General features: G+C 39.7%; 1 protein-coding gene across 1 annotated transcript in view; it reads left to right on the top strand.

Annotated features, from left to right (window-relative positions):
* The window catches only part of Pou6f2 (POU class 6 homeobox 2), a 468,024-nt gene that overhangs the window by 110,203 nt on the left and 344,893 nt on the right, over positions 1-12,928 (top strand). The gene's annotated exons all lie outside the window — the stretch shown is intronic.

Raw genomic sequence — 12,928 nt, 5'->3', positions numbered from 1 at the left:
GCTCTGTGCCAGGTAAACAAAGGTGGCTACAGGCATGGCTCTTTGAAACATATTTTGTCGTCATCAGCTGAGTGAGTACTTCTTCTGCTAAAAGGGTTGAGGCAGGAGAACCGTCCCTTACCCTTATCCCTACCCCTCTCTCTTTAACATATTTTTGCCTTTCACTAACCGTGGCGACAGCCCAGGACCTTTTAGGAATCTGTTTCATAAACAAAATGAGAACAAACAGAGAGCCACTTCAGCAGAGACATCTGTCATTCAAACAGATGACAGTCTGCAAGCCAACTCCAACAACTGTGATCTCTAATCAAGGGTAGCAGGCTGTTGAGGCACGTGCCGGCGTGATGGATGCTCTGAGACTTCTCTGCAGCACAAGTACTTTATGCTTCTGAGTGACATTAGGTTTTCAGAACAGCAGTCTCCGACATGCTTGCTCTTAATTATTTTCAAGTGTGTCTGTCTACACGTCTGTATACAACTAACCTAGTATAACAGGCACAGAACCGTTGGCTCTCAGATTAAAATAAAAACAGTCCTAAGCCTGAAGTTTAGAGTCAAACAACATCAATACATAAAATACTTGGTGAGGAATGCTGATTAATTTTAAAATCGGTTTTAATTGTTTTTGGTAGAGAACAGACAGAGCTCCCTTGGCCAGTGGGTCAACAGCTCTCAGCTGCTTCCATAGAAAACAGCTTTCTACTCACAAATGTTCAGGCAAACACTTTTGTGTTTTGTGTTCAGAAGGGAACCACAGAGAAACTTTGTTTTGGATTTTTCTTTTGGTAAAATGCTGATTTTCACCTAAGAACACAACTGATTTCGGTTTTCAGAAATCCTATGGTTACTTTTAGTTCAAAAGGCTCAGGCTTCTGAAATCAAGACTTCATGCCTGGCTTGGGAGGTCTTAGCATTTCACTCTGAGGAAGCTTTTAGCTGTAGTCTAAGTTCTTAGCTGTGTGAAAAGTTATGCCCTGAAACACTCATTTTCTTTTAAGAGGCTAGTGAGAAAAATCAGATAAAATTATCAATTGCAGGAAGGCAAAACCCATGTGCAGCGCTCTCTGAAACTGAGTGTATTGAGGAGGGATTTAGCTTTCTAAAAGCTGCTGATCTCAACCTCAGCAAAGCAGGAGATATGAAATTATTTGTCCCAAATATTTTATGTATTTTTCTTTTAAAAAAGTAAGAACATTTTGTCGACTTTGGTTTCTAGCCACAAGTTCTTTTCTGTCAGCTGACATGATGAAGGGTTGATTGATTTAACATGGCATTTATTTAGATTTTTCAGTGTTGAGAATTGCTTCACATTCTGCAGCCCACTTTTAATGTTCTTCATGTACAGTGAAGAAAACTTTGAAAGAACCAACGGGGCCAAAGAAATTTTATTTAAAGTTCCCTGAAAAGATTTTAAGTGGAGTCTTTCCAGGATGCCAGAGACTAAGGAGTCAGAGTTTAACCAGAAACTCACAGTGGACTTGGGAGGGCCCCTTCCCTGCATTTTGAGATTCTCAGTGTGTGACAGTGAGCCCAGTCAAGTCCCCACACTCTGCCTTGGGGTGTTTCTTGTTTACTAGAATGCCTTTCTTCTCTAGATTACTTTATAAACACAATATAAATCTTTCCCACTTTTCAATTAGTCAGAAAAGAAATCACTTGATTTAACAGTCTTGAAAACTTAAAACAAAATATGGAGATAATGCAAGACAGAAATGGTAGGATGTAGCCAGAGAGGAGAGCACTCACTGGTCTTGGGAGGGTGTCCTAGTTATTGGGATGATTGCACTCTCACTTTTGAATAGTACTAAGCCTCAGAATTGGAAATTTTAGTTTGCACAACTGTCTAAAACTTTCTGAACTAATCATCTCCCTGTCTTTTCGGGAACATTGATGACAAAGTTCATGATGCAGGCATATGCTGTTTTCTTTAGCATGTGAATGTTTGGGTCTCCATGTTTTGTTTGTAGACATGGTTCTAATTGTGTTCTTTATTTGACATCAGAAAACTGTGTTGTTTGTAGGTAGTTGAGCTTTTCTTTAAACCTGGGTCATTCTGCTGTTTCTCTCTCAAGTCATCATGCCTCTACTTTCTACCATGTGGTTGAAGCCTGCACTTCTTTTATGAAAGGGACAAATTAGAATAATCCTGTGTATTTTAGTATGCTTAGTGGCATGGAGAGACATTATCCAATAACAGGGGACCGGAAAAGCGTGCTTTTCCTATTGCACCTTAAATTTCAGTATAAATGGATTTCTTCAAACCTAATTCACCTGTCTGGGTCTCACTCAAATTAGTCCAGAGGACAGGCCTGTTTCCCTCACAGTACAGCATCTTCAACCCCAAACTGCAGGGGAAAGGCTAATGCTGATGCCCTCTATGGATAAACAAAGGAAATTCCAGGAACCATTGGGCTTTTTATGCCTCTGCTTAAATTGCACCTCTGTACTTAACAGCATCCAAAGGGAAACATACTGTGCAGAATGTTTCGGTGCTCTGAGCTGCTCAGAATGCTAGGAGGAGGAACAGGAAGCCATATGCCAGCCTAAGTAGAAAGTTTAGAAAAGGGCCCTTGTGTTTTATGAAGTAATTACATCAGAGGTAACGTTTTGCTTAACTTGAACAGCCATGGAAACTAAAGTACACTTAAGAGAGATAAATCCACATTTCATTGAGAAACATGTGTTGAAGTAGTTCTCTGCAACATCATTAAGTGTGCATTATTTATTCTTATAAAGCCTGCAGAAAACTCCCTCTGTTTTCAGCTTCCGAGCGTATTCTGCTAAATTCTGAGCCACAGGGACAGCAAGGGCGGACGGGGCACAGGTTGGCACATGGGAGAATTATCAGAGAAATTGGTGCTGTGTCACATACTGCTCTAGTTGCATGATGGTGACTGATGCCCCCCAATATGGGACTAGTGATGCACACACTGAAAACGGTACCCCAAACTAGCCTTTGGCAGGCAGTCTCCAAGGGAACAGGTTGCTGTGTTTCTCCGGTGACAGTTATATTGCTCATGTCAACGGGGTGTCTCACTGGGAGTTACGCCTATCAAGCCTTCATTGTCCCACATTCGGCAGGCAGGATGCTAACATTCCAAAGGTGGTATCCACTGCTTGGGCAGGAAAATGGCTACAGAAAAGACGGAAGTATGGTGTATTTCTGGGAAAATATCTGTATTCTCCACCGAAGAAGTGAGACCTCCCAAAACAGGCCTGAAATATTTCCTCTGTACATATTTGAGCTATGGATGGTGATTATGAGCAGTGCTTCCCCCTGGGACAATTCTTAGTGTTTCAAGTTAAACCTCATGATTGCTTGTGTTTAAGTTCCAGCTAGCCTAGGTGACCGTGCTAGGACCAGTGGCTTGTTCTCCTGTTATATCACATGAGCGGGAGGCACAGCCCAGAACCTTGAACTGAAAGGGAAACCAACCCTTTATGAATGCTGTATGTGAAATAAAAAAGTCTGTTTTTCTCCTATAACATAGTGGCTTTTTCCCCCCCTGGCTTAACAAAAATCACGATGATACTCTCAAGAGTGAGCCGTCTCAATATCATTTATCTGTGAAGTCTTGGGAGAGGGTTGAAGGCTGGGTCAGTTATTTCTCCATGTTAGGAAACAGCACTTGCCTGTTTGTTTTCCTTTCTTTCTACTGAGCTTTGTCCAAAAGCGCACGTTGGAAAATTTTCTGTTTTTAAATTGCCATCCAGTTTGACTTGATTAGAATTTATGGCCATGGAGTCATTTTCAATGACAAAAGGATAAAGGACTAAATTGTCTGTCACCCCTTGAGACAGTGGTCTCTGCAGGTCAGCAGCGAGGTCACTGCAGGACATAGTGGGGGGCTGCTCTTCGGCAAGGCTGCCTCCTGCCTGTGTGTGCAAGTGGAGGCCTTCGTTATGGGGGTTGCTGGCTTCATTACTTTATTTAAACGTCTCTCTCAAGGTTTCAATGCATTAGGTGCTTATAATACTCGGATAAAATATGCTGGAGCCAGTAATCAGCACATAGGGCTTAAGCCCCAGAGGGAGTTAGCTGGAAAATGAAGAGGAAAAGTCTCTAGAGAAATATATTCATTTGAAATATGGAACATGCTTCTACATTTTTAAAAGTTGTTATGCTATATCAATTGAAAATTCATGTTCTTTTTTCACTAAAGAGTGTTTTGATAAAAAAATTGAAACATCACACACTTGTAAACCAACTAAATAATTTGAACAATATATTCTATGCAAAAAAACACTAAACAGAAATCAATAGAAGTCTGTATTTATGTAAGGAAATGGGATGCAGGATAAAGTGTGTGCCACAGTTTCTGGCTTAAAAGTCAAGCAGCCCCTTGCCCTGCTGCTCTCTGACTAACAGAGATGGAAATGCAAACTTAAATATTTTTTCTTATGTTTCAGAAAATCTAATTCACTGAAGTAACTATTTTAAAAAGTCATTGAGAGGCTGTGTGTATTTAGACAACTTTACTTAGTGGCAATTTTCCTACCAGACTATCATTACGATACTGCATTGTAAACAAATCCACTTTAAGTAGTATTAATATATAGACTTTGAAGTAAGAATAAATCCAGTAAGAAAGGTGCCAGTGTTCAGACTTCTCCCCAGATTGCTTCTTGAACTCTGCTCACTGCTAAGTGGCTCAGCACTGGAGCACGGTGAACAATGTGTGACCGACAATTCAGTGGGGACTTCTTAGGTACCTTCCTTTCCTGCCACTCACCACGCCTGTTGTGCTCTGGTCAGGCCAGTGCTGCAGAAGGGCAGCAGTGCAGCGTTCAAGGACTCTGAAAGGCGATACATCAGCCAGCCAAAGTGTGGACGTGCCTGTCCCTTTAGCTTCCATACTCTGTTATTGTTGTTAAATGATTCCATAAACAGACAAACATACAATCTGCACTCTGTCATTCTTTTAAATGATTCCATCTTAGCCTTTAGAATATCTTCCTGCTTCTGTCTTAGAGGTTACCTGGCATTGTAGCGTTCTCATAGTTTTCCCAGCCTTGTCTCTGCCCTAATTAATGGAGACGTACTTCTCAAGGCTCAGCCTTCAGTAGATTGCCTGCTGTCTTAATCACTTAGTTTGGTTATAGAATTAATGCTATTATTTTCAAAAATTGACCAAATAAAATATTCTCCACTTGAATGCCGAGCTTTAAGTAGGCTGTCTCAGGCAAAAGTTGTGTGTTATCACACAGTAGACACATCATTTGTGAGAGAGCTGGCATCTCTTTGGCGACCTTGCTGGTCTATGTTTTGGGATTAATAATACATCAGACATCACACGTTTAAAGGAATATAGCGGTGGAAAGGAAGTGAGGGAGCTCAGCTCTGCTCTTGGGCTACCCCTGATTACTCAGACCTTTCTTAGGAAGGCAAGGCAGCTTCAGGAGAAGTCTTGTTTACCCAAATCTGCACCTGGCCCACTTAACTCACTTCTTGAGTTTCTTATGCTGAAGAGAAAGATAGCAAAGTGTTGAGACCCAACTGGCACCCTGTCAGGGGGCAATCTGTGTAACATTTCCTGCTGTCAGGTTAATAAATTTTTAAAAAATATCCAAAGGCAGAGGTAAGCTATGCAAGCTCATAGTAACCGTCACCTTTCTCGCCGGAATCATTTAATATCCACCATGGCTCTGGAGTTTCCTTGTTTGTTGTTTTCCTAGGTTCTGTACTTTGCTGGTATTTTTGTTCAACTGTTTATGCTACTTCTTACTTTTAAAATGCTTAATCTTTAAGATTTATTTTGCATTTCTCTTAGAAATCTGAATATAATTTATTTTAATTTCTATGTGGCATTCTGCAACCGGACACACATGGCCTTGTGCTCCATCCAACCTAGATGAAGCTCTAAGCCATCCAGTACAGAACTTATTTTGGAGAAATATCTTCCTGTAATGATTGCATTAAAAATCTATTCATGAAAGAATATTTAGGTCTCAGCAGTAAGCAGGCATGAGGCAATGTCTGGTTAATAACACATAAACCAGTTCTTAATCTTGAAGTGTAAACTCCAATCAGAGCTAGGTTTCTTAAAGCTATGAAACTGAGTAGCCTTGTCTAGAGGTTTACTCAGTGTAATGTCCTGATTTATGAGACAGATGAAGCCTTTCTTAGTGATTTCAGGGGTCGGAAAAATATAACACTAAATTCCTTTCCATTTGAGAAAGCATGTCCTCAGAGAAAGGGAAATCAACTTTGTTTTATAAGTATTCAAAGACAAATGTCTAATGTGACCACTCAAGCTGCATGGCTCGTAGGGTCTCGAAAGCTGCTACTGGTTTACTTATTTTGTTGTTTTCCTAGTGTATTTTATGTCTGTCTATGTTTTATTTCAGAATCGTAAAGAAAGACCCCCTTTAGCCCCCCTCAGATCCTGCCCTTTCTTTTAGCGTGCTTACACTTGAACATATGATAAGATATGCTATGTATTTTACACTAAAATGCTAACCATCGGGAGCTAACACCATGTAAGTACTTTTTGGAGAGCTGTGCTACCATCAAAACTGTTTGAAGGGGGAGAAGTGATCTGAGTGCAATAGCAGAGATGAGGAAATGGCATCACACAGAACTTGAAAACTTTCAAAGTTTTTTTGTGCTGTGAGAAATAAGACCTTGTAATGACAGTTGCTATATTACGATGCTCAAAAGCCTTTTGAGAAAATAACTCTGATAAAATTTGTTAGTTTGTCCTGAAAATGAGGTAAACCATAAAGGTGTTTTCAGGAGACCTGTGTACTAATGATACACAGAAAAAGACATCAATTTAATCAGTTTGTCCTCATGAGTCTTTAGGTAGTAACATTTCCTTATACTCTTCTATCAAATATTTGCCAATAAAGAGTTTTCCCTATTGAAATACTTCCAAGATATTTTTGTTTACTGCTTTTAATTTTGTCCAACCAAGGAGGAGGGAGAACAACCCAGTTATGACAAAAGTTTGTTAAAGGCAAGAAATCAGAAAGATGTTTGTGTCCATCTGAAGTATGAGGTGTGCTCTCCTCTGGGTTTTCATATTTATTCATATACTTCTTCACATTGTCCACCAAATATGTAGTACTATGTATTTTCTGTCACCATGTTGATAAAAGCCAATTTATAATACGAAACATTCTTTCAGTTCATATCTTTCATGCATTACTTGAATGTACTTCTGCATGTTAAAATAGTAAATGTTACATAAATTGAATCAAACAAGTTTGCCGGTAAAGGACAACTAAATATACTGCTTTGGGCTCTCATGGGCTCTATTCCAGGTCCAGTGTCCTTCTGATCCTGACTTACAGGTAGTGGGAGAGACAATGGGATTCTCCAGAAATCGTGCAGTTTCATTCAGTAAAGCAATCTAATAGTTTGCTGTATAAAGAACATCTGGGCTTTGAAAACACAATCCACCCACGCTCAGGTTATGCTCATGTTTAAATTATGGAAACAGCCACGTATCACTTGTGGATATACATCTATCACAACGTGTTTATCATTATTGTAATCAGCAAAGAGAAATTTGTTCAATAATAAGTAAAATGTTCCACAAGAATCCCATGTACCTGAATAAACCATAGGCATGTATTGGGTTTGTGATGCACAAGAAATATTATCATTTTAATCATTTTCTATTGAGTTAGTGTGGTAAAACTCATCTCTGTTTGCAGCTTTTGATGGCCACATGTGGTGATTTTTCTCTTACTCCTGGTATAGCAAGATTTACTTTTGCAAATGAATGGTTTTCAGTAATGCACTGAAGACAAGAATCAGCCCTGTCAGAGGAGAGGAAAGGCGAAAGGATTAATTTGATTTAAAAATGCAAACATTTGAAGCTGTTTAAAAAGCATGAAAGTATTACTGCAGAGTCACTTATTGCCAAAATCAACCAAGGGTAGAAGAGAATAAAAAAAAAAATCAAATAAGAAAACCTGCACCCCTGTATTTAATTATGAATGTAAGGACCAGGAGTGAAGGGTTGAACTTCCCTTTGTGAGAGCTGGCATCTTTTTCCCCAATACACCCATTTCATTTACCAAAATTTCAAAAGATAGAAATGTATAAAAAGGAAACGATATGCAAAGGAAGCTGCATGAAGGACACGTTGTATGTTACTGACATTTCAATGAATCCATCTAGTGCTGTCAATGGACGACAGTGTAATCAGTGAGTGGGTAGATAGGTAAGGCAAGAGTCCTCTCGGTCCTGTGACAGGTCTTCCACAGACTTGAGAGGAAGTGCACATCTGTGGTTTTTTTTTTGGGGGGGGTGTTTCGAGACAGGGTTTCTTTGTGGTTTTGGAGCCTGTCCTGGAACTAGCCCTTGTAGACCAGGCTGGTCTCGAACTCACAGAAATCCGCCTGCCCCTGCCTCCCAAGTGCTGGGATTAAAGGCGTGCGCCACCACCGCCCGGCTGTGTTTGGGTTTTGGATGGCTGATTTTGTGCAAAGTATTGAGACTAAGGCAAATTTGAATTTTAAACTAACTTAAGGAATTTTCAAAAAATTCCAGTAGACTGTTCTATGCTTTAGTTTGAAATGTTTAGCTCTCCTCTTAGAGTTTGTAGTCATAGTAATTTCCCACTGAGCCACCTGGAATTTACAAGGAACCAAAAAATTCCTTAAAAAGTTATGTATCGTGGCTTGAAGGGCTTAATATCTGCAACTGATTGCTGGAAATAAAAATGATGAGGAAAGGAAGTAGTGAGCTGAGAGCTTGCTGAGAGCCGCTGAGAGCCTTCAGATGGGTGGACCAGCTTAGAAATGGGGCCACACGTCTTGTGATCAGCGGTGTATCAATATGGTTTATAATGACATAATAACCTGAACCCTGTAGCGGTTTATGGTTCTTTTGAGAATTCTTATGGATTCTTAGAGTGAGGGAGCTCAGAGGAAAGATCTTGAAAGCTTTCATGAAATCTGGCCGTGTGTCAGGGAACTCCGATGACGGTGATTTAGCTGCTGAGGAATCCCATCGACCGGGAACGTCATTAAATTTTTAAGGTAAAACAAACCACAGAGCAATTGGTAGACGTGAAGGGTACCGAGTACCCAAAGTGACCACGGAAATTGGAAAGGGAAGCTTCTGAGAGGAGAGGCAAAACGCAGTGAGGCCATGGTCGACCTCAGCGTCCTGTTTAAAACAGCATGCAGTGAGAACCGTGTTCTGGACACTGGAAGCATGTCTGGTATCTGCGTGCGTGTGTGTATTTCCTTCATGGGAATCTGTCAGAATTGATTGCTGCTCTTTCATTTTCCCTGGCTATTTTTAGTCAATGATAAATAAAGAACCAGAATTGTGAATCTGGCACCAGTGAGATACTGCACCAGAAACAGCAGGGAAGAGCCAACATGAATAACTTTACATCTGTGGACACGCATAGACCTCGGTACTCTTAACATTTGTAATCCCGCTAATTTCTACAGGCTTTTAAAAATACACTTCCACATGAGCTCTCAAAACCCATAAACGTGTGGCATGTAAAGTAAATTGTTTGTCACTTGCCGTCGGCCTGCCGTATTTATTGTCAGGAGAAATGGACATTAGTTGGAAAAGCAGTTGTTAAAGGCCAAACAATTTTTAAAGATGGCAAAGCTGCGCGAGGGCTTTCCTTTTTCTAACAACGAGCCACCCCTTCAGACATCAAAAGACAAGATAATAAGACACTTCAAGCGCAATTCAAGATTATATTCAACATCTAAAGGCTCGTCTCTTGTCAGTTTGCATTTACCCTCCGAGGGATGGAGCATTTCTATCATCTTTCTGTCAAGAGGAGTCTGGCAGAAGAAGCAAGGGCTCTTATTTCACACACTTAGGGGTTTTCTTTCTTTTTATTTTTTTTTTTTTTATCAAATAGCCCACACTCACTTGGATTCAGCCAAAATGGAGGGATAATTCCAGGAAGGTCATAACAAGTACAAAAATCTCATATTGATTTGTATGATTAGAAGGCATTAGAATCACACACTCACGCCAGGTTCTTGGAGGCTATGTCAGTTATGTGGTCATACGCTTGTGCAGTCTGGAAAAAAAAAGATGGCTAAAAATTTAAAAGGAGACAACTGAAAGCTGAAATTGTCTTAATGTACTGTGCTCGAACACTTAACAAGTGAACATAAAAATAATTTAATGCTTTAACTTCACAACATTTTCAATTAGCTTGTTCTTCGTGGCATACTTCATGCAATGTACACAGAAAATACGCTCCTGTTTACCAGCTGAAAGAAATACTTCTGTCAAATTATTTTTAAATACTTTCAAAAATTGATTCCATGGCCTTAATTTGTGGATAACAGGTGACGACATTTTCAGTATAAATGTAATTACAAGGCTATCATGCAGTGATTAGCAATGTTTGATAAACGTTTTCCACTCTGGGATGATAATGTGGCTGTATTTATCATCTCGTGCCATCCTTTCCAGAGATGTTACTAAAGAAATAATAGCAGAGTTGTTATGATTATCCTCTACCTAAATAAATCACAGTTGCTCTCCGAGAGTCACACAGCCACACAGAGAAGGATTCTAGGCCCTTTCTTTGTCTGGTTTTGTTTTGGGTGTCGGTGGGGACACACCTACAGAAGTTAGAAGAGCCACATTTTCTTCTCAAAACAATTGATGAAAATAAAGCCATGATATCCTGGGATTGTTTCTATATTGAATCGTTGAAATTACTTTTCTTAGAAATTTTCATCAACTCCCTGTGCCTCTGCTTCTGATATTTCTCTCCTTGCCGTGGAGTGTTTTGAGACTGGCTTTCTTCTGAACTACGTTCTCACATCAATGCAAACCGAGTTTCCATGCGTGTGTGTCTCTCTGTGTGTGTGTGTTTGTTTGTATATACATAATGTCATAGTGTCATTTCAGTGTGTTATGGAAGTGAATACCTGATTCTGCCATATTCCTTCTATTTATTATATGGTTCTATGTCTACTCTGCACTGTACAGTTTATGGATCAACATTCGGCAATGAACCAGTTACCTCAGTAAATACATACCAGGTGCCTTCTCTGTGGTGGGCGCTCTGTTGGGTGCTGGAGAGGGCATGGAGAATACAACAGATTGTAGGAGTGAACTCGTTCCACATTCGGACATGGATTAGCATACAAAAATGAATAGAGCATGGCTGAATAATCTACATTGCTGGTATTTCTTTAGGAAGTATTGATCTTTAAAGTTGAACATTTCTGAAGTTGTTAGTTGTTCAGAAGCCTCAACATTCAGGAAATGTTTTTATCCCAAAAATATTATAAAAGAAAAAAAGGATTTTTATGTGATCCACAGAAAAAGTACATCAGTAATGCTTTGCTATTGTGTCTGGGGCACAGGTACAAAAACTCTGCTTTGCAGTTTCTTAGTTGTGTCCAAAGGGAAAATAAGCTAGAATTACATTTTGTTGTTTTTTCTACCTCTGTTCTTCTAAATTCTTATCACTTATCACTTAACACAATGCTCAAGCTTGTTAAGTCCAGACTTGAATTTGGGTTTGACTCTGGCTCTGTCATGTAGTAGCTATTTCAGCAAAATCCACGACACACTTAAGCTTTTACTTTCTCACCCCTGATTGGAGGGTTTGATGAAACGTACTGCACAAGGCAGTGCTTGAGTTAAAATGATTGCCATGCATAGAGAGCTCTGAAGAGTTTCCAGTATGTGATTACCACAATTAGTTAAACTGAAAACAAATTTACCATTTCCAGAAATCAATTGATCAATTTTTTTTAGCACTAAATGTGATAAAAGCAGCAGGCAGCCACAGTTCTGAGAGAGCTGGAATGATCTGTAGCTCCTCATGAAGAAGCATCAGTTCTCAGAGCTCCGTTGGCTGAAGGAGTCTTCTGGGGATCTTTTTCTCATGATGACAATAGCTTCCCTTTTTTTTTTTTTTTTTTTTTCGAGACAGGGTTTCTCTGTGGTTTTGGAGCCTGTCCTGGAACTAGCTCTTGTAGACCAGGCTGGTCTCGAACTCACAGAGATCCGCCTGCCTCTGCCTCCCAAGTGCTGGGATTAAAGGCGTTGCGCCACCACCGCCTGGCTAATAGCTTCCCTTCTTTAAATACATTAGCAACTTCTTTTCCCAAAGACTCATCCAGGAAGAAATCTAAAAATGGATGCTAAAAGATTCTATAGAAGATATAATTCACTGCCTGCATCCTCTAGAGCGTATGGGTGTGGGGGAAGGATGGGAAAGGGACAGTTGATATATACATAAATATTTGTCCTGTTCTAAGTTAAAAATGTGGACGGCTGTAATTTTTTCATATAATGAAATCTGTAAAATAATGTTGGTGTTGAGAAGCGATATGAAACAGGAAACCTATGGAAGGAGGTAAGACTTCTCTAGCTGGTGGTTTGGTCACAGTCCCCAGGAGCTGTATTCTTTTGTTGGGGATTCCTTCCTTAGGCTAAGCGCTGATTTTTTTCTTTCTTGAACACATTTTGTTCAAATTTGGTATATAATGTTTGTACATAGTGAAATGTTCTGAGCTCTTTCGTAGACTAAGGAGTTTGAGTTCTTAGTGTGCTCACTTCTCTTTCTCTAACATGATAGTTAAACTAACAGGCTGGTAAGTTAGAAAGATTAGGACAATATTAAACATTGTCTATGAAGACTATGCAAGGAAGGGCTATTCCTGCAAGAGGGGTATTTAGTTAATGTGAGTCCCTTTTCCCACTGGTAAACTATGTGTTTTTCTGAGTCTGAGAATGAACAGTTATCCTGCTGACAGCCCCTGAAAGTATTTGAAACAGATTTTAATGATTCGACAATATAATTTATTCTTCAAGAGCAAACTCTTTGAATTTTATTTTGAAAACAAAAAGCCAAAAGTAATATGGAACCTTAGTAAGACCTTTTGTTGCAAGACTTGAACATTCTTGTTGGAAGCCATATTTGGGGAAAGAAGCATCACTACCTTTCTGAGAATGCAGATTTAG

This window comes from Chionomys nivalis, chromosome 13 (genome assembly GCF_950005125.1).
Source record: "Chionomys nivalis chromosome 13, mChiNiv1.1, whole genome shotgun sequence".
NCBI lineage: Eukaryota > Metazoa > Chordata > Mammalia > Rodentia > Cricetidae > Chionomys > Chionomys nivalis.
Note: the sequence above shows the minus strand (reverse complement) of the source record. Positions and strands in the feature narration are given on the sequence as shown.